The 9,926-nt window shown below is 38.7% G+C and overlaps 2 long non-coding RNA genes across 2 annotated transcripts; one reads left to right on the top strand and one right to left on the bottom strand.

Moving 5' to 3' along the window:
• The first annotated feature begins 1,326 nt into the window (after positions 1-1,326).
• Positions 1,327-4,181, top strand: LOC133027008 (uncharacterized). Its single transcript, XR_009683247.1, has 4 exons — positions 1,327-1,953; positions 2,375-2,557; positions 3,618-3,776; positions 3,975-4,181. It is a non-coding gene; the product is annotated as an uncharacterized LOC133027008 (long non-coding RNA).
• Positions 4,182-5,756: 1,575 nt separating this feature from the next.
• LOC133027113 (uncharacterized) lies at positions 5,757-7,556 on the bottom strand. The gene is made up of 3 exons (XR_009683254.1): positions 7,207-7,556; positions 5,988-6,146; positions 5,757-5,789 (listed from the first exon to the last, which is right to left on the bottom strand). It is a non-coding gene; the product is annotated as an uncharacterized LOC133027113 (long non-coding RNA).
• Positions 7,557-9,926: the final 2,370 nt, after the last annotated feature.

Consider the following 9,926-nt stretch of genomic DNA (forward strand, 5'->3'; position numbering starts at 1 on the left):
TTATATCCTCTGGTATTGATCCTGTAAAACAACTTGAGCTCCTTGACCTCATTTCACAAACAGATGCTGTGACATTGTGCCGGCAAATTAAAATTCAAATCAATCTCCCCTGTGTAAAAAGAGCGGAGAGAAGGGGCAAGGGAGAAAGAAAGAAAGATAGAGAGAGAGAGGGGGAGAGAGAGGGAGGGAGAGGAGGATGGGAGGATGCAGGGAGACCTTAAATAAAAGGTGTCATCTTGCCTGGCGGAATTTTAATGAAGTGAATTCATAGTCTCTTCCAGCAGAGAGAGGAGCAAATAGGAGCTGCAATTTATCAGAAAACGAGAGTCAGAAGTCCCCAGTTGAAGCAAGAAGCCTCTCATCAATGCATTTAAAAACGACAGCAGTAGTTGTGAGAGGAAGTTTTCTCAAAGTTTAAATACAAAAATTGAAATGACACTGGGGTGTGGTGTAGAAGTCGTGTCACGGATCTATGTTGGCAAACTGGGTCCCTGTACCTGTGACTGCAATTAAAATATTCAAGTTTTGCAAATGTGGGATATGAAAATATTCTGTGTTTTTGCAGGCATATCCAAATGTTGGGTGAGTAGACCTTGCTATTTTGAACTATATGAGAGCATCACAAAACAATATATATATATATATATATATATATATAGTTTTGTATTGTTATATATATATACATAACAGTATGCCTGCAGATATTTTAATGCTCCAATTTTGAAAGCTTCACACGAAGATATTTCAGTAGTGTAGCTTAATTTAGCTGGACCAATTACTAAATCCCATTGATTGGTGCATGTGAAGCGTGATGTGTCTTATTCCTCTTAGTCATGTGCTGGCGCTGTTTCACTGGATGACATGTTACTATGTTACAAGGAAGTTTACTTTGCCACCCACACATCATCAAGCTACCAAAAAGACTCTGTAAATGTATTAATACCTGAGTGAAAATATTCCCCCAAAACTCAAAATCCCATCCAGTTTGAGTAAGATGAAACAAAATCCCTGTTTGTGGTTTCCATCAGAGTAAATATAATATTTTACCTGCGTATTTAAAGCAGATATTGCTTAGTGGAAGAATCCACACTGATAAATGTAATGGACCTTGAACAGAGCCTTGGATATCCCACAGCTGTTATTGTTAATTCAATAGATGTACAACATGCATTAAACCTGCTAGATGTGAGCAAACTCAATGCACTACAGGAGCAGTGATGCCAATACTCTGCTCCAGAGAATTCAGCAGGATGCTCTGTACTATTTCAACCCAGTCTCATCAGGAAACGTTCAGTGGGAACGTTGGTCCACTTGGACAAACGTTTCCATCTCACAATCTGGCCTATCAGATTGTGAGATGGAAACGTTTGGTCCGCCCATTGTTTTGCATTGACGTGTTTTCACGTCACGTGACTCCCGAGTTCCCGTCTCCGGAAAGGAAAACATGGCGGACAGTCCTTGTTTTTTCAGATAAAAACATGATTTTGTAACTTAGTCTGGGCATAAAAATACATTCTGACACCATTTCTAGCGAGAAATGTGGTCTTTGCTTCCACAGTCTTCAGCCAGTTTGTGCTTATGATATATATTTTAATAGTTATCACGAATGTTTTTATCGTTGCTATGGTGGTTGCTATGACGCTGCCATGCACACAACGTCGTAGCGTGCTGTTTAAATCACCGTCCCTGCGTGGTGTCGTTCAGTGATTGTGTATGTTATTCATGTTAAATAATATTAATATTTGAGGCTAGATTACACCTCTAATGCGAAGGATCTTGCGAGTCTGTTCAGAGGCGGACATGAGTGTGACACCGGACCGAGATCGCGAACGGACCGGAACTGACGTGTGGCTGGCGTAAAAAAAGGTTTTGTAAACATTCTGTCCATTTAACTTAGCGCTGTCATAAACACGGACCATTTGGAAGACAACGATGTCATCTTCCTTCTGTCAGGTAAGTAGTTTATTGTTTTTAAAGATCTATTACGATCTAGGTTTACAGTCTGAGTGCTGAGACAGCGGATGCGGAGTCCGTCGATAAACACAATGGATGCATTTCTTCAGCTAATATGCCATTGTTAGCCACATGCTTCAGCCCACGGTAGCATGTGATTACCTGGGAGGTGAAAACATGGTTTTTGAAACCAGTTCAAGACGCTTAGCTCATCATTAAGGGACGCTACAATATAAATATAAACATGAATTTGATTTATGAATGCTTTAGATTAATAAGGAGTGTATTTCTCGACCATTGCTCCTCAATAACAGATCAATTTGGTTTAATGTATAGTATGCAATATGACAATAATGTTTTCATGTTATGGAGTTGCGATTCATTTTATAAAACAATTGCTATGTTCTGTTTTTTAATCAAGGAGGATCCAAGTGAAGCTACAGGAGTTTCATTAACGTCAATAACTTGGACCGAACAGTTTGTTTTGCTTGATGAAGAGGAGGAAGGGCAGCCTGGAGAGAAAGAGAAGCCGGGTTGAGCCCACTTCCATCATCCACGTACCAAAAGGAAGATGAGGGGGAGAAATTATCCTACCATTAAAGAGGTACTTTTAAGTTACATACCAGAAACACCATTTTATATAATGTGCCAAATATAAATTTGTATTAAATCCCCAAAGTACGCTGGCTGAAATACAAGTTAATATCACACTGAAAGAGTTTTGATCAATCATGCTTCCCTGCTGTGGTTGTTCAACTGGGAAAACAACTTTTTCCAAAGGAAGGCAAGTAAATTTAAGGAATGCATCTGCAAAGTTTTCCTCTGTTATGTATAATGATGACCCCCATCAAACATTATGTTATTAATAATATTTACACCTTTTCATTTATACTGTTTATTTCTGTCTACATGTTTGAATTTGCCTTCATTAGTTTCAGAAAAGAGCGATGATGTATCGGTCAGTGGGCGGCAGCACGAGACTCCGCAAACTAGTCTCTAAGCAAAGTAGACGAAGGCATTGAGGTTGCGGCCTGCCATCATTATTATTTTGCTTAAGGGACTGAATACGTTTCATGCAGAAATATTAGCATTTCCCTTATATCTACCAAAACTGCTTGTTTCACAGACTGCAGTTTTGTTTTGATCCGATGTGGTGTGCAAATACTAACCGTATATCTGCAATGGGTTGTTGTGCATTAACATTTGTAACTCTAATTTTGTTTTGACAGACTGTGCAAAGAATGTTGAGAACATCACTAACCAGTGCAGTGTCCGTCTACATATTTCTACATATTTTCTCTCATATAAATGTCACTGTAACCTCTTGACAACTGAAACCATAACATGAGGTCAGTGTGGCCTTGACCTTTTGACTTTAAGACAAATACACAGTTAGACAACCCGAAAACATGCAGTAATGCCTCCGGCGACTCGCTATTGCAGAGGCATTAAAATGTTAGTGTAGTAGACTGGATTTTATTGGTGTTACATTGGACATCTTGTATTGGTATACAAAAAATATATTTGGTTTCACATTTTAGATGGCATAAGCAGAGACATCAACTCAGGAAATGGATTTCTGCAGAAAAGAAAGCCTTGTATGTGTGTATATATACATACAAACGCACTTTTAAAACGTTTTGTTTTTTATCATATATTCTCAGGTAGTACTGACGCATTTATGGAGATGGGACATGAGGGCCTTGTCTGCGTGCTCAAGAGAAGATTCCACAGAGTTCAAGCTGAGCAGGCTGCAGCAGGTTTGGAGGAATCCTCCTCTGAAGAGGAAACATGGCGAAGTACTTCTCCACTGATGAAGAAATGTGAGCGCTGTGATTAAATAAAATCTGCTGCCATGCTACTGTTGCTACTGGTGGGCCCTGCTATTAGCTTGGTGTTTGGTAGCTGTTAGCTTTAGCATATTTATTTTTTAGGGACCTGTCTGACGTTTATGTTTTTAAAAAAAAATCAGAGGGAACCATCTTCATAATTTAACACTATGTTTTGTTTGTGTTCTTCAGTTATTCTCAAGAGAAGCTGCCTCAGCTCCACGGTCCCTCCTGCAGCTTCCACTCCTGATGCTAACCCCCTGTTTACATCACACCATCCGGGCAGACCTGGAGTCACAGAACTTTGTCCAGAGCTGCCGTCTGAGAATTGTTGATCATATAATTTCCAGCAGATGCCTTAATGTAATGTTTGTGCACAATAAATGACATTGATCATAACATATTGGTATTTCCTTGCACTTTTACACCATGATATTGGCAGATAAGATGTTGATTACATTAAAGCAGTGAATGCTCTGCTTTAAGCAACATAAACACACAATGATCCAATGGATTTGAAGTAGAATGGGCACGTTACATTCTGTAGAGAGTACCTCAGTAACGGAAGTCAGAAAATTAATTTTTCTTTATCTGAGGTTCAGTGAGTTATAGTAACAGCAAAGCACACAGGTCTTGTTGCCTAAGTGGCAACCATATCATATTGTTTAAGATGTGTAACATCAAGCTTGTGTATCAGTGCTAAATACATCCAGTCATAAGTAAGTTCACCCTCTTGTTAACACTAAAAGTAGGTGACCCAGATGTTTCACAATGCAATCTGATAAGGTCGTATGAGAAACATTCTTAACATTAAAGAAATGAACACAGAGGATAGCAATAGATGTTTCACTTTAAATCAGTAGCTGGTAATCGGCAGACTGACTTATTCAAACACATTAATACTACAATGAATGAGGCAGGTGCTTCCTATCAGAAATCAACTATATCGTCACATTAGGTTTCTCTTGAGCTCATGGAAATGACCTTCACCTTCCACTTACTGTCACCTGAACCATACTGTTGTTTCTGTATCTACAGTCACTTAGGAAAACATATACTAGAGGGCAATGCATAAACAATAATACATCTTATTTATATAGAGCTTTTCAAGAAGTGCAAGTACTTCACTGAGGGACAGCTAATACAAGCAATATATATATCTTAAATCCCTGAGATGGGACAGCCTCTCACTTGGATGTAAACCAATTTTAGAACACATTTGCTTATACTGGAGATCTTTTAAATTAATGTCCCAGAAATGATTTCTGATAGCAAACCCCTGCCTCATTCATTGTAGTATTAATGTGTTTGAATAAGTCAGTCTGCCGATTACCAGCTACTGATTTAAAGTGAAACATCTATTGCTATCCTCTGTGTTCATTTCTTTAATGTTAAGAATGTTTCTCATACGACCTTATCAGATTGCATTGTGAAACATCTGGGTCACCTACTTTTAGTGTTAACAAGAGGGTGAACTTACTTATGACTGGATGTATTTAGCACTGATACACAAGCTTGATGTTACACATCTTAAACAATATGATATGGTTGCCACTTAGACAACAAGACCTGTGTGCTTTGCTGTTACTATAACTCACTGAACCTCAGATAAAGAAAAATTAATTTTCTGACTTCCGTTACTGAGGTACTCTCTACAGAATGTAACGTGCCCATTCTACTTCAAATCCATTGGATCATTGTGTGTTTATGTTGCTTAAAGCAGAGCATTCACTGCTTTAATGTAATCAACATCTTATCTGCCAATATCATGGTGTAAAAGTGCAAGGAAATACCAATATGTTATGATCAATGTCATTTATTGTGCACAAACATTACATTAAGGCATCTGCTGGAAATTATATGATCAACAATTCTCAGACGGCAGCTCTGGACAAAGTTCTGTGACTCCAGGTCTGCCCGGATGGTGTGATGTAAACAGGGGGTTAGCATCAGGAGTGGAAGCTGCAGGAGGAACCGTGGAGCTGAGGCAGCTTCTCTTGAGAATAACTGAAGAACACAAACAAAACATAGTGTTAAATTATGAAGATGGTTCCCTCTGATTTTTTTTTAAAAACATAAACGTCAGACAGGTCCCTAAAAAATAAATATGCTAAAGCTAACAGCTACCAAACACCAAGCTAATAGCAGGGCCCACCAGTAGCAACAGTAGCATGGCAGCAGATTTTATTTAATCACAGCGCTCACATTTCTTCATCAGTGGAGAAGTACTTCGCCATGTTTCCTCTTCAGAGGAGGATTCCTCCAAACCTGCTGCAGCCTGCTCAGCTTGAACTCTGTGGAATCTTCTCTTGAGCACGCAGACAAGGCCCTCATGTCCCATCTCCATAAATGCGTCAGTACTACCTGAGAATATATGATAAAAAACAAAACGTTTTAAAAGTGCGTTTGTATGTATATATACACACATACAAGGCTTTCTTTTCTGCAGAAATCCATTTTCTGAGTTGATGTCTCTGCTTATGCCATCTAAAATGTGAAACCAAATATATTTTTTGTATACCAATACAAGATGTCCAATGTAACACCAATAAAATCCAGTCTACTACACTAACATTTTAATGCCTCTGCAATAGCGAGTCGCCGGAGGCATTACTGCATGTTTTCGGGTTGTCTAACTGTATATTTGTCTTAAAGTCAAAAGGTCAAGGCCACACTGACCTCATGTTATGGTTTCAGTTGTCAAGAGGTTACAGTGACATTTATATGAGAGAAAATATGTAGAAATATGTAGACGGACACTGCACTGGTTAGTGATGTTCTCAACATTCTTTGCACAGTCTGTCAAAACAAAATTAGAGTTACAAACGTTAATGCACAACAACCCATTGCAGATATACGGTTAGTATTTGCACACCACATCGGATCAAAACAAAACTGCAGTCTGTGAAACAAGCAGTTTTGGTAGATATAAGGGAAATGCTAATATTTCTGCATGAAACGTATTCAGTCCCTTAAGCAAAATAATAATGATGGCAGGCCGCAACCTCAATGCCTTCGTCTACTTTGCTTAGAGACTAGTTTGCGGAGTCTCGTGCTGCCGCCCACTGACCGATACATCATCGCTCTTTTCTGAAACTAATGAAGGCAAATTCAAACATGTAGACAGAAATAAACAGTATAAATGAAAAGGTGTAAATATTATTAATAACATAATGTTTGATGGGGGTCATCATTATACATAACAGAGGAAAACTTTGCAGATGCATTCCTTAAATTTACTTGCCTTCCTTTGGAAAAAGTTGTTTTCCCAGTTGAACAACCACAGCAGGGAAGCATGATTGATCAAAACTCTTTCAGTGTGATATTAACTTGTATTTCAGCCAGCTTACTTTGGGGATTTAATACAAATTTATATTTGGCACATTATATAAAATGGTGTTTCTGGTATGTAACTTAAAAGTACCTCTTTAATGGTAGGATAATTTCTCCCCCTCATCTTCCTTGTGGTACGTGGATGATGGAAGTGGGCTCAACCCGGCTTCTCTTTCTCTCCAGGCTGCCCTTCCTCCTCTTCATCAAGCAAAACAAACTGTTCGGTCCAAGTTATTGACGTTAATGAAACTCCTGTAGCTTCACTTGGATCCTCCTTGATTAAAAAACAGAACATAGCAATTGTTTTATAAAATGAATCGCAACTCCATAACATGAAAACATTATTGTCATATTGCATACTATACATTAAACCAAATTGATCTGTTATTGAGGAGTAATGGTCGAGAAATACACTCCTTATTAATCTAAAGCATTCATAAATCAAATTCATGTTTATATTTATATTGTAGTGTCCCTTAATGATGAGCTAAGCGTCTTGAACTGGTTTCAAAAACCATGTTTTCACCTCCCAGGTAATCAAATGCTACCGTGGGCTGAAGCATGTGGCTAACAATGGCATATTAGCTGAAGAAATGCATCCATTGTGTTTATCGACGGACTCCGCATCCGCTGTCTCAGCACTCAGACTGTAAACCTAGATCGTAATAGATCTTTAAAAACAATAAACTACTTATCTGACAGAAGGAAGATGACATCGTTGTCTTCCAAATGGTCCGTGTTTATGACAGCGCTAAGTTAAATGGACAGAATGTTTACAAAACCTTTTTTTACGCCAGCCACACGTCAGTTCCGGTCCGTTCGCGATCTCGGTCCGGTGTCACACTCATGTCCGCCTCTGAACAGACTCGCAAGATCCTTCGCATTAGAGGTGTAATCTAGCCTCAAATATTAATATTATTTAACATGAATAACATACACAATCACTGAACGACACCACGCAGGGACGGTGATTTAAACAGCACGCTACGACGTTGTGTGCATGGCAGCGTCATAGCAACCACCATAGCAACGATAAAAACATTCGTGATAACTATTAAAATATATATCATAAGCACAAACTGGCTGAAGACTGTGGAAGCAAAGACCACATTTCTCGCTAGAAATGGTGTCAGAATGTATTTTTATGCCCAGACTAAGTTACAAAATCATGTTTTTATCTGAAAAAACAAGGACTGTCCGCCATGTTTTCCTTTCCGGAGACGGGAACTCGGGAGTCACGTGACGTGAAAACACGTCAATGCAAAACAATGGGCGGACCAAACGTTTCCATCTCACAATCTGATAGGCCAGATTGTGAGATGGAAACGTTTGTCCAAGTGGACCAACGTTCCCACTGAACGTTTCCTGATGAGACTGGGTTGACTATTTTGGGGGGTACTAACATGTAGACCTGCTTGAGACGTTTTTATCCGCTGGGATATATTTCTGGATGGTACAAGCGGAAAAAAGAGAGTACTAACCAGACCTGTATTTTCTAAAATGGAGCATTCAGTCCTCGCCCTGGAAGTCTTAGCTCAGAAATACAAAGCACTTGAAAACACCTTTATAAAATAATCAATCTTACCTCTGAATACCTTGCTGTAGTTGTTGTTTTTGACTGTGGCATGAGCTAGCTGTCCCCCTTGGTGCCTTTAGGGTACAAAACACACGTTAACAGCCACTCAGCCCCTTGAGGCAGTAATGATTTGATTACAGAGTATCTATTTTTAAAGACATGCTGATGTCATTTATGAAAATGACTAGACACAAAATGTCTTGGTCTACACTTTTTTAAAGTGATTGCACACTTACTGTTAACCTGATTCTCTCTTTTTTCTTTTTATTAAAAAAACAGAAAATGCGTCATAAAATCAGTATTGCACTCCTGTTGTCATACAGGCACTGTGTATTTGCATATTTGACAAGAGGTTTACAACTAAAATCATAACCTTGTTCACTGCAAACATTTTACCCTAAATCAATCCTAATGAAGACAAGTAGCTTAGTTGGATGAATTAACTTGAGGGAAATTAATTCTGGGACCAGTTAGTCAAATGTGTGTCTGTTCATACACGTGCACACACAAGTGACGAAGTTTGATCACAGAAAAATTGTAGGTGTAGATAGAACACAAGGTGAGATGTAAACATGTGAAGAGGATGAATAGAGAGAACAAGGTCAAGTGTCTTGAGTCAGACGGAGGATGCTGAAATGGAAAGTAAATCCAAATGAGTTTCAGTCAGAGCTGAGTAGATCCTCTGCCCCATGCTGACTCCATCACATCCTCTAACAAAAGCACCGTGATGCTGTTGTTGATGGTTACCCACTGAAAAGGTTTTCTAACATTGAGTTCACTTAGATGCTGCTAATGTTGAAAATTCGAGGTGGTTCCGTTTTTTTTAGATGATCTTATGCACATGCTGGATTGATGAACTACACTGGTTTTGTTACGAGGTTAATTCAGGAAACAATCATGTATGTCAGTATATTCAAGAAGCATTGTTATATTCTTATACAGTGCATCACATGTCTTGGGCAGGTAATGTGGGTTTGTTGTTTTCTGCTGCTTGTAATGGGGTTGATGGGATTAAAATGTGAAGGCCAGAAACCTAATTATTGACAGAAATGACTAAAAGGCTCCATTGATCTTGGTAATTATCATCTAAATAGGGTGATAATTCTTGGGTGTATCACCGCGCAACCCCAGGCACAACACACAGAGTAATTTCATACATTGTTAATTCAAAATAACGAAGAAACAGCATTACTGTTTAAAGAAAAGATGACGAAAAAACATGAAGATCAAGAATA

Source organism: Limanda limanda, chromosome 20 (genome assembly GCF_963576545.1).
Source record: "Limanda limanda chromosome 20, fLimLim1.1, whole genome shotgun sequence".
NCBI classification, from domain to species: domain Eukaryota; kingdom Metazoa; phylum Chordata; class Actinopteri; order Pleuronectiformes; family Pleuronectidae; genus Limanda; species Limanda limanda.